This window comes from Alosa alosa, chromosome 11 (assembly GCF_017589495.1).
Source record: "Alosa alosa isolate M-15738 ecotype Scorff River chromosome 11, AALO_Geno_1.1, whole genome shotgun sequence".
In the NCBI taxonomy this organism is placed as follows: domain Eukaryota; kingdom Metazoa; phylum Chordata; class Actinopteri; order Clupeiformes; family Clupeidae; genus Alosa; species Alosa alosa.
This window is the reverse complement of record NC_063199.1, coordinates 3,416,846-3,428,798: the sequence shown is the minus strand read 5'-3', so window position 1 is coordinate 3,428,798 and position 11,953 is coordinate 3,416,846. Positions and strand designations below refer to the sequence as shown.

The following is an 11,953-nucleotide window of genomic DNA, read 5'->3' as shown; positions in this document are numbered from 1 at the left end:
CAATGTCTTTAGATCAGTCCACAAAGCAGGTGCAAACAAAATGCCCGACATATTGCTCTTTTCTGAAACAACTGAGGCAACATTATTATTTATCATCATCATCATCAGTAGAATTATTGGTAGTGTTGTTGTTATCATTATTGTTGTTGTCGTCATTACTATCACTATCATCATCATCATCATCATCATATTATTATTATTATTATTATTATTATTATTATTATTATTATTATATATAATAATAATAATAATAATAATATTGTGGTTGTTATTATCGTTATCGTTATTATTATTATTATTATTATTATTATTATTAGTAGTAGTAGTAGTAGTAGTAGTAGTAGTAGTAGTATGCCTTCATTAACATAATTAATTAGACAATATCATGAATTACTCAATATACAAATTGCCTATATCATATGTAGGTAGTGTATAGGTAGTCTTTGACTAATTATTTGTTAGTTATTTTTTGGCGTCAAGTGTGTTTCCGTCCATAGGTGCATGAAGCTGTTTTTTTTTTTATGTCTCTTCGCAACAATTAAGTATTTCTCAGTCAACCTAATTCGGCATATTATGTTGCACATCGACATTGAATTTCGATAATGTCGAGAAAGCTAATCAATACATTGTAGCAATCATTCACATCACACCTCTTATTTACCTGAAAACTTTATTCATGCCGCAGCCAGCTTCGGTCACGATCTGCATAAGGCGAAAGATCAGCGTCTGCAGGTGTCTCCGCTTATCTGGTGCTAGTGTTCATAAAGTCTGATTATTATCATTTTGACATGTGTAGATTTGGTCAACCCTTTCCTTCTTCAATTTAAAAGCTGTATTAAACCGTTATTGCACTGAGATCTTATTTTAAGGTTATTAGGCTACAGTGTATAACAGTGATTTTTTAATAACAGAAAACGCCTTCAACCTCCTTGGATATAGACCTCTGCTGAATATCAATAATTTATTCTTAAAAAGAAAAAACTTAATTTCGACTCCAGGTGAGTCCAAAGAGGAGACACTAGCTATGGTTCAACGATTTGCATGAAGTTAATGCGATGTCCGAGTCTTCATGGAAGGCTTGTAATTGGGGCTTATTTATGCGGTGCACAGCTTAAGGACACTCACTGGACTGTGGTGGAGATGCAACTTGACAGCGGTGGCGCAGACATCGGGGTGGTTACCGACCTCCACACGTCACGGGCAGTAACAACAGGCACAAGCGCCCGGGGGACTGTTTTAGAACATGACCTATATAACAAGCGTCCAGGCGGGACCGCACAGCAAGGCCATAGTAACCCACATCAACCCAGGCGAAAATAAACGCCAGGATAAAAACGAAACCGTAAGATTTGACGTGTAGTACCAATGTTCCTCGTAGCCCGCCCCCATCCTCAAATATACACTAGACTTATTTTGCACTAAACATTAAGAAACTGGGTTATCATTTCCATTTGCTTGCGCTCTGTGCAGACCCCATGCTGGACCTGGAGAGGGGAATGGGAGTAGGCCCGATAGTAAAAGTCTAGCTCTGATGAACTGCAACGGTGCTCCTAGCTATGTTGGTTGAGATCCTCTGAAACTACCTATACCCACAGGCCTATTCTGTACACCCATAGAAATAACTGGAAGATCTTCCAAGAAAGGAACAAATTCCGTTCACTTCGAATGTTATGCTCCTAATAAGGCTCTCGTCATTTAAATGGAATTGGCAGACTGCTCCACATCAGACGAAAGTCAAGGTCTATGCACTATATGCATCTAAGGAGATATCACTGTTGCACACCATGCATGAAGAGAAATAAAAATAAATAAATAATTATCTCTGACTTACCAAAGAAGTTATGAGATTTATTGTAATGAAAGGCTTGAAAGAAATCTCACGCAATGGTGTCACATATTGTCATGTCATTATTTTGTTGTTGCCTTGTTGTGGTTTGTAAATTTATGGTTCCATATTGCATTTCTCTCCCCCTCCAGGAAACTCAATTTTGTTTGTATTTGGTGTGTAGACCCCCCTCCATTACTCTCCACCTCCTCTATCTATCCCTCTCTTCCTCTCCTGTGTGCATGTGTGTGTGTGCATGTGTGTGTGTGCATGTGTCTGTGTGTGTGTGTGTGTGTGTGTGTGTGTGTGTGCATACCTTGCACCATGGTGAGACCTGTCAGGTTGGAGTCATTTGCCACAGCTCTGAGAATAGTTCAGAACATAGGTTCTCAGAAGCACACACACACACACACACACACACACACACACACACACACACACACACACACACACACACACACACACACACACACACACACACACACACACACACACACACACACACACCCACACACACACACACACAAACACACATACACACATACACACACACACACACACACACACACACACACACACACCACACCACACACATACACACACACACACAGTGAGTGAGTGCGAGAGAGAGAGAGAGAGAGAGAGAGCAATATAAATCTTTTTCTAGAATATGTAGAAATGAAATAACTGCCTTACACCACACTGAAGATGAGCATTATGTCCACAGTAACTGTCTGTGTGCTTTGCATTGCTTTTTGACGGCTCATCATGATGTTATCTGTTTTCATAACAAAACAGAAGACATTTTGTATGCTTCTCAGGGAGGTTTAAAATTTGCCACAGACATTTACCGACAATAAATCCCCTCTGAAAAAATGTCACACTCAAGGCCGCAATGTAAACGTCCCAGCGTCTGGTCAGCAAAACACATTGCCCGGTAAATACTCTATACCCTCACACCCAAGAACCACCGGATAGCCCAGTAGCACCCAGCCACCCACACACACACATACACACACAGAGACACAATCTTTACGATAAGTTTTCTAAAATAAATGTTTATAGACAGGTCAAATTCAAAAACCGTGGAACAGCAAAATTAGGTCTCAATTATTTGTCAATATCACACATATATGCCTTCATTCTCATAAATATGAAAATACTTGGAACGAAGAGTGTGGAAAATGACAGAAATGTATAACATATTTGGGAGAAAAGATGCTTGAGGTCAAGCTATACATCTATATGAAAGTAATGTTATACATATTCTGCAGACAGAATGGTGTTTTCAAGCTAAATGATAAGATCATGATAATATAAGTGGATATCTTTACTTTCAGCTTTCTTTCATATTTATGTATGTATGCACATAGATGTTTATATTTTGCTTCATTTTTATTTTATTGCATATTTGTCATAATAAGTGTGGTATATCCAGGTGAATCTTCATCCCACAAGCTGAAACGTCTCACGGCTTAAATATCTTTTTATGATCATGTTGTATATATGGATGTATATAGTGTTGTGTATACTTAAATGCTAGAAAATATGGTATGGTGTATATAGCTCTATATACAAGTGTATGCTGTGTGTTTTTTATTGTTGTGTTGAAATGTTTAATTCAGTATGTTTTTAATATTCAGTACTTTTGAGCATGATGTGTTGCTTGTGTATGGTGTGGTGTTCATGAGTACATAACATTATTATAATATTGTCTATATTTGGCAAAATTGGCATAATATTAGTTAATGCATGATCATGGTATGGCCATGTCATCGTGTATAGGATGCCGACAGAGGTGTAGTGGTAAAATAAGAGATGGGTAAACTATGAATTTTGTGGTAAGGTGGACTGCGCCATGCAGTATCAGATTTTATTTAAAAAAAAAGGCATTCAGAACATGTTTGATGATGGTGGGTGTTGTCCAATGTTTATAACAATACCAGTGGTATTAAATGATTCCTAGACTGTTGATGAGTGTACATATTGTGAATGTGGATAATACAGTGTGATTTTTAAATGTTAAACATTGCAATTGGTGAATACACTTTTTCAATAAACTCTAATAAGAGGTTGATAAACTATTTCTGAAAGGTCAGAGGTAGATAAATTGTGTTTACTTGTATTTAGCCTCCACTACAGCCCTGGATGCTGAATGGTAACATCACAAGTGGTTTAGTGGTTTAAAATATGCTTATGTGTGAACATGTTTGATGTGTGTTTGGTACAGCATGAAGGCACGCATATTTAAATTTGAATTAAACTCTTGTGTCTTGTATGTTGTATATGTTTATAATATGTTTTTGTGAATATTTTTGCCAAATGTTTTAATATGTTAACTTTTTGTTCTATTTTTATGTTAAGCGGGGCTGTGATATTGTGTATATGATTGGCATGTATATGGTAATACTTATACTAGGTCTATATGCCTGTATGATATGATATGATATATATCTGGTGTGATGTATGCATGCACATGGTACATGCATATAATGTGGGTGTTAATGTATAGTTGTGTTGTTTATGCATGTATGTGGTGATGTATATAGTGTAATGGACATATACCATGTATATATATGGTGTGGGTGTGAGTTGTATCTATATGATCTGTTGTATATGCATGATGCATGTGTGTGGCTTAGGTGTGCATTTAAGTATAAGATATGTTGTTAGCGCATGTGTCTGATGTGGGTGTGTATGTATGCATACGGTGTGATGTATATGCATGTGTGTGGCGTGGCGTGTGTCATAAGTGTTAACGTCTGGCCGAGTGCCAGGGCCTCTTCCACCCCACAGCCTCCCCCTGCCTCAGGCGTATGCAGGGGGGCATTGTTTTCCCCCTGATACAATTATCACCCTAACAGATTTACTAACTCTTGCTTTCATGCAAACTAATTACCCCTATGGGCAAGACACACACACACACACACACACACATGCATGCACGCACGCACGCACACGCACACGCACACGCACGCATGCACACACACACACACACACGCACGCACGCACGCACGCACGCACGCACGCACGCACGCACGCACGCACACACACAAACACACACATACACACACACACACATGCCAAGCTGTCCCCCAACCCACAGTCCTCATTCGCACAGTGACAGGGCAGGATGATTCAGAGATTTGACACAATGAGCAAAGGAGAGGGGGATGAGGGGTCAGAGAAGAGAAGGAAAGAACAGGGGACAGAACCTCACAGCATTACCAATGGACAGATATTTTGAAATTGTTCATTCTCTGACTCACTTACATGCTTTTTCAACGTGGAATAATAAACCTTTGGTTTATTTCTGAATGATGTGAAGTCTGCAGTGTGTCACCTCCTTTTGTTTACAAATCTTCCAGGACCCAGACAAAGATTTTTGTCTTGATTTCATTATTTTGGATTATTCTCGAGGCATCTGTGAGTTATAACCATACATGAATAAGCAATGACCCACTCGTGCCACCGGCCAATCAGCTCGCTCAGAGCTGACCTCTGACCTGACTGCTGATGACATCATTATCCTGTGGCATATTAGATTCTATTTGGCATTGTTCAGTCTGGTTTTGGGGTGCAGGGGGAAGGTGATGGAGAAGACAGGGGGGCGGTGTGTGTGTGTCCGTGTGTGTGTGTGTGTGTGTGTGTGTGTGATGGCTGGCCATTTAAGGCATGAATACAAGATCTCACACTGCCCCCCAAAAAACAAAAGGGCAGAGCAGAGCTGGTGTCCCCTAAATCCCTCTATGGAATAAATAAAGTGAAACAATGATTTAATTCAGACTGTGTGCAAGTGGACAAGAAGCAAACATGACTGGGTGATGACTGTTGCCTTTGCACATTTGGATATTACTTACTAAAGCCCGTTTGGATGTGGTGAACTGTGTTTTATAAAATGTGCATGCAGTGGAGAGGAACGTCAGACAAAGAAAGCTGTGATACTCTCTTTCTCTCTCTGTCTCTCTCTCTCTCTCTCTCTCACACACACACACACACACACACACACACACACACACACAAATATGCAGACAAACTATCTCTCGTTCAAATATACACACAAAGACATTCATGTGTACACGCACACATGCACACACATACAATCAGCATCCATCCACACACACACACACACACACACACACACACACACACACACACACACACACACACACACACACACACACAGTCAGGGTCCATGACCCCCAGAAACCCTCGCTATAAAATATGGCTCAACCCCAGAGACATATTACTCATGTGACGCCTGTGGGCAGTGGAGCTGTGAGGCTGGACTCACACACTCTCTACTGCAATCTCATATTAACACACACTCGCCATCTCACTCATATTCATACACTTTCTCCTGCAATGCCATGTCAACACACACACACACACACACACACACACACACACACACACACACACACACACACACACACACACACACACACACACACACACACACACACACACACACACACACACTCCTGTCTCAGGTGCAAGGTCTGTCATTGTGGCTGCTGTGGCTTCCACACAGAGAGAGAGAAACATCTCAATTTGCAAAAGAAAAAAAAAATCTTCACAATATTTTATTGAGAAAATACTGACTATTGATTCATACCCAGAGAGTTAAACATGCAGTTGTGGAGAATAAAGACTCCAGTAGCTATCATACCCATAGACTGGGGAGTATAGTTGTAGAAGATCCAAATGCCAGTGGCTATCACACAAATAACCTAGATGGGATAAAGCAAAACATGCATGAGAACTGAACCGCTGACCATTTAAAGCCCTGACAGGTAGATGTGCTAATCTGTCTCAGGTGTTATTCCTTCACTTGCATTCGCTATGCACTTCCCTATATCTGCTAAACTATCAAATCTGTCGTAGATTATGTACAGAAATAGTTTGAGTATTTTTTTGTGGAGTAGAACTACTGCTCTGCATTATCTCTCTGTTTGTTCATATTTTATTGTAACATATTAATTTATGATTGCTAAACTTTTGATTTCTTTTAATGTTGTCATTGGTTGACTCCATGTGCTTGTGATTGTATTATACCGCTCAGTTGAGGACACCACAGACTACAGTTGGAGGGCTGTGACAAGCACTGTTTACCTGATGAAGTGAAAGAAAGCTTAGAAAATTGTGTGTAATATGGCATGGCACAGCGTGCACTTTGTGTGGACAGACAAAGCCTGTATTTACACTGCCTTTGTACATCGGCTCCTTAGTGATCTCTGGAGGTCTTCAGCACTTTCTCTCTGGTATGTGTATCATTGTCTCACTTAAGAGGAAGATAAGGACAAACAGAGAGACAGTGTGTGTGCGTGCGTGCGTGTGTGTGTTCACCATATCGCGTGGCTGTGATCTTGGCAGATTTGTGTGTGTGTGTGTGTGTGTGTGTGTATGTGTGTGTGTGTGTGTGTGTGTGTGTGTGTGTCTGTGTGTGTGCTCGGGGGAAACTGGGCTGAGGTCGTTTTAAGACCGATCAATCGCGTGGTCCAGCTCTGTGGGAATGGATGTGGGTTGCCAGGTTGGCAGATCCCCCCCCAACCCCCACCCCCCCCCTCAGCGTGCACGCAGGCAGGGATGCAATCTGGCCTCTGTCCTGGCGGGCTCCAGGGACTCATCGGGGAGAAGGGAGAGGTCACCCTGTGCTCTTCATTATGAGATTAATATCACCTCCAGACCAGCACACCACATCGCTCTGCCTCTGGACCCCTGTCGCCCCATCTCTCTCCATCGCTTTCTCTCTCTGTGTCTGTCTATCTACCTCTCTCTCATGCCCCATCTCTTACTCTCTCTCTCTACATATAAATGTACAGATTGATACACATAAGCACACACATACATATATCCATATATTCATACATGTGTATGGGTGAATGAATCTGTGTGCGTGAGAGAGAGGGAATGTGTGTGTGTCCTCATACACACACACACACACACACACACACACACACACACACACACACACACACATATCTGTCTCATTTGTCTTCCTTACTCTTGACCTCTCCCTCTGCATCCTCTTCCTACTTTCTGTTTCTAACACTCTTTCCTCATCTGCCTCCTCCATCTACCTCAGCTTCTTCTTCCATTTGTCTTTCTTTCTCTCTATCTGTTTTCTTTCTTTCTTTCTTTCTCCTTCCCTTACTCCCTGACTCTGTCCACCCTTTTCCATCTCTCTTTCTCTCACTCTCCATCTGTCTCTCTCTTGGCCCATATTTCTCTTCACCTATCTCTCTCTGGATATCTGTCTCTGTGCTGTTTTTCTCTGTCACTGTCCCACTTGCTCTGTATCTTCTCTCCTCTGCTATAGATTCACTTCTTTTTATCTGTCCACCTTCATCTCTATGTGTCTGTATCTTCCTCCTCCAAAGGTCAAAGTAAACATCCCAAAAGCTCTCTGGCAAAAGCCACTTAAAGTCTGCATACAGCAATTTGCAGGGGGGGGGGCACACCACACAAATATAGCAATGGTCAATTAAGCAATGTGCTTGAATAAATGAAGGGAAAAGGCTGCTGTCTTTGCTTGGCGAGTATGTGTGTTTGTGTGCGTGTGTGTGTGTGTGCGCGTGTGTGTGTGTGTGTGTGTGTACTCGAGCGACCCTGATTGTTGAGCACTGCCATGCATACACTGCTAACAAACCTTGCCATGCATTCATGCATTGAGCTGCAAAAATAATCAGGTCTAAATTAGATCCAGTTTATCAATGTCAACCTGCAGCCATCCTCTTAATGATGTCATAGAGGCAAAAACAAGCGGAGTGGAATTGGGTGGAGGCTCGGAATATTAAGGCCTTGTAATTATTATGGTCTGGGAGGCGAGGAGGAGGAAAGAGACGAATTAACAGGAGGAAGGGAGCAAGAGCTGCTGGGAGAAAATGGAATGAAAGAATGAGAAGCCGGGGATAGTGGAACAAAAAAAAGAGAAGGGAGGTGTACAAATGTGCAGCCAAAGCGATAAGGAGGACGAAGTGGAGGAGGAGGAGGAGAAGGGGTGGAGGTATTTTATTCATTAGGAAAGCATTAGAGCATCTGTGCATCTCAGATGTTTAGATAAACTAGCTTATACTGATAGCCTGATAACCACAAGCTGGGACACAGTTACCCCACATCCTCCACTCTCTCTCTCTCATGCTCATCTCTTCCCCTATCTCTCTTTCTCTTTCTCTTCCCTTTCTCTTTCTCTCCACATTTCTCTCATTATATGCTATACTCCACTCTCTCCCTCCCTCTCTCCCTCTCTCTCTATCTCTCTCTCTCCCTCCTTCCTCTCCTCTTCCCTCCAGGCCACACCAGACTTAATCAGTGGGTCTGTCCTTCACACAACGGTTGCCATGACAACGCGCTAGCTGGCTGGTCGACATGGCAACCACTCCAGGGTCCACTATTACAATTGAGAGCATACCCCTGTTTAGGAGGGTGAGAGTCACAGAGAGAGAATGAGTGAGAGAAAGAGAGAGAGAGAGAGAGAGAGAGAAAGAGAAGACAGAATGATGAGTGAAGGAATAAGATGGTAACTGTGGCTGGAAAAATATTTTCAAATTCTTTTGGATAATATGTGGTGATATTGACTTCCGTTTTTTTTTTTCAATGTCCTCCATGCACACACACACACACACAAACCAATCTACACAGACCTACAAATATGTAGGCACACAGACACACAAAACACACACAAACACAAGCACCACTGACCCTAGGTGGGTGTGAGAGAGAGTGTGAAGGTGAGAAGGAGAGAGACGGCGTGTGTGTGTGTGTGTGTGAGAGAGAGTGCTCCAATCTTGTACTCTAATTGGTATTGACCAGCGTATTATGGAAGGTTAGTCCCTCATTGGATTTCTGTGAGTTTAAAGACTATCCCATTACCTCTTAAGAGTGGCAGGACCGTCCCACTCACGTGATGCAAGCATACTCACACAAACACACACACACACACACACACACACAACACACACACACATATACACAGACACACACAACACACATGTGTGTATGCTCACACACCAACGCAAATACTTGTACCTCGCACACACACTCAAACCATCCTAGACGCAAACCCTCTCAAACTGATGAGTGAGCGACTTCTCATTCACCTCACCAAACAGATCAATAGTTCTCTCCATCTTCCTCTCCGCACCATTAAAGAGTCTATCAGAATCCCCCACTAGGACCGAGGTCACACAGGTCAAAGGTGAGGGGGTCAATCTGACCGCTGTCCTATCCCTCCGTCTCGCTTGTGTCGCTGTCGTGACCCGACTTCCTGCTCTCTTATCTGACCCCACCTCACCTCTGAACCTGACCCTGAAGCTGGCCTTTGACCTCCGAGAGATCATCCCTAGTGCCAAGTTCAAGGCCCAGCCAGGGGAGATTGTGAGTGTGCTGTCTCGCTCGGCGTGTCTTGTGTGTTGTGATGATCAGACGAGAGGATCTCAGATGAAGACACTATTGTAAATGCATCATTGTAAATAAAACCTGATTGAATTACCATTACTCTGTGGTAGTAAGAAAAAAAAAGATAGTTAGTAAATGATAGATACTTAGGGCCAGATGTACTAACGCTTTTGCGCCCAATTCAGGCGTATTTGTTTCGCAATGTGCGTGTAAAATCATTGTGAAACAAATCATTGTGGTATGTACAAACAGGCCGCAATGATGTCGCAGGAGCTGAAAGTGGCAGATTGCGTTTGTCATGTCATGCATATGCATTGGAGGATCCAGGGGAAAGTGGGAGTTTAGCGTAAAAAGATGGGAGGGGAAGAGTAAAGAGCGCCTAATTATGTATTCCGCGGTATGTACAAAGACTGCTCCTGAAAGCGCACGTCTATTCTGCGCCTAAATACTTCCGCCTTGTAAAAGCAGGTGTTAATCCAAATTGCAGTTCAATTGGGTCTGACAGCGTTCGCAATCTGCGGTGTGTCCATGACGCTGATAACGCTACGTTCGCAAATGTACGTACATCTGGCCCTTAGTTACTTACTAGGCCCCAGATCCCAGAGATTGCAGCGGACACTGGTACCAGCAGTGTGGCTTAGCCTCAGGTTCAGCCTGGGTTCAGCAGAGCCACAACAATGCAATATATTCAATTCAGTTTTATTCATATAGCACCATAACACCAGTGATCTCCCCTGTCCCTCTAGTATCATCAGTGACCATGTGGAACTGCCTCTCCTAAAGGCTGTGTGCCCACGGCTCCCACCATCTCATAACTCCGCTGTGGGGGCTGGACGGGTCATTTGGGAGATGTCATCCGCTGGTGCTCAGGCTGATCTCTCTCTGACTGCACTCACTCTCTGATGAGGTTTGTCTGCCCACTGGCTGTTCCCACTCAGGATTTTTAAACTAAATTGTGAAAAATAATTTTCAGAGCCACATACATAAAGCTCAAAATGATAATAATAAAGAAATGATCAGTTGGAAAACTGCAGTGCTGTGACAGTTTCAATAGTCTGACGGTAATCTTTTCCACATGGGAGAAAGGGTTGTTTTATGGTTTCATGATTTAAGATCCAAGCATTTGAAAATGTACAATAAAATTCATGCATCATAGACCCTTGTTAGGAATACATTTGACTGAATTGGAGCGGTGCATATTCTCATCTTTCTGTCTTAATAATGAAATAGCTGTTATTTTTTTATTTAAAAAAAAAGAAAGATAACCAACAGAGGCTAAAAAAGCATTACAATCTGCCGCAGTGAACCAAAATCTCTCCAGTGTCCAGACTTCTCTCATGTGCTGCATGCTCTCTCCGCGGCCCTACCCCACCCCCCAGCCTGAACCCGAGCGGTCAGGTGATTTAACGTCCCATCATGCCGCGTGGTGTTATTGATGAGCTGTCCGTTGGTGTCACAGGTGAGCGCTAACCGCCATTTTATGGCATCTGTGTCAGGTCCTCGTGTGGATTTACGGGCTGCCGGCATCTCATCCCATAACGGCACAGTAAATAATTAATAACGCACTTTGGGCTGTTTTGTTTTACATGAGTGCAGAGAGAAAATAGTGCAGGGAGGAGGGAGACCGAAAGAGGTGATTTGTCACGTTCTGCCTCAGATGGAAGAAATCAGACAGCATTGTGAAGCTGATCAGTGTGTGTGTGTGTGTGTGTGTGTGTATGTGTGTAT

The 11,953-nt window shown here is 42.6% G+C and overlaps 1 protein-coding gene across 2 annotated transcripts in view; it reads right to left on the bottom strand.

Moving 5' to 3' along the window:
* Positions 1 to 11,953, bottom strand: part of LOC125302979 (zinc finger homeobox protein 3-like) — a 64,454-nt gene that overhangs the window by 43,177 nt on the left and 9,324 nt on the right. The window lies entirely within an intron of this gene.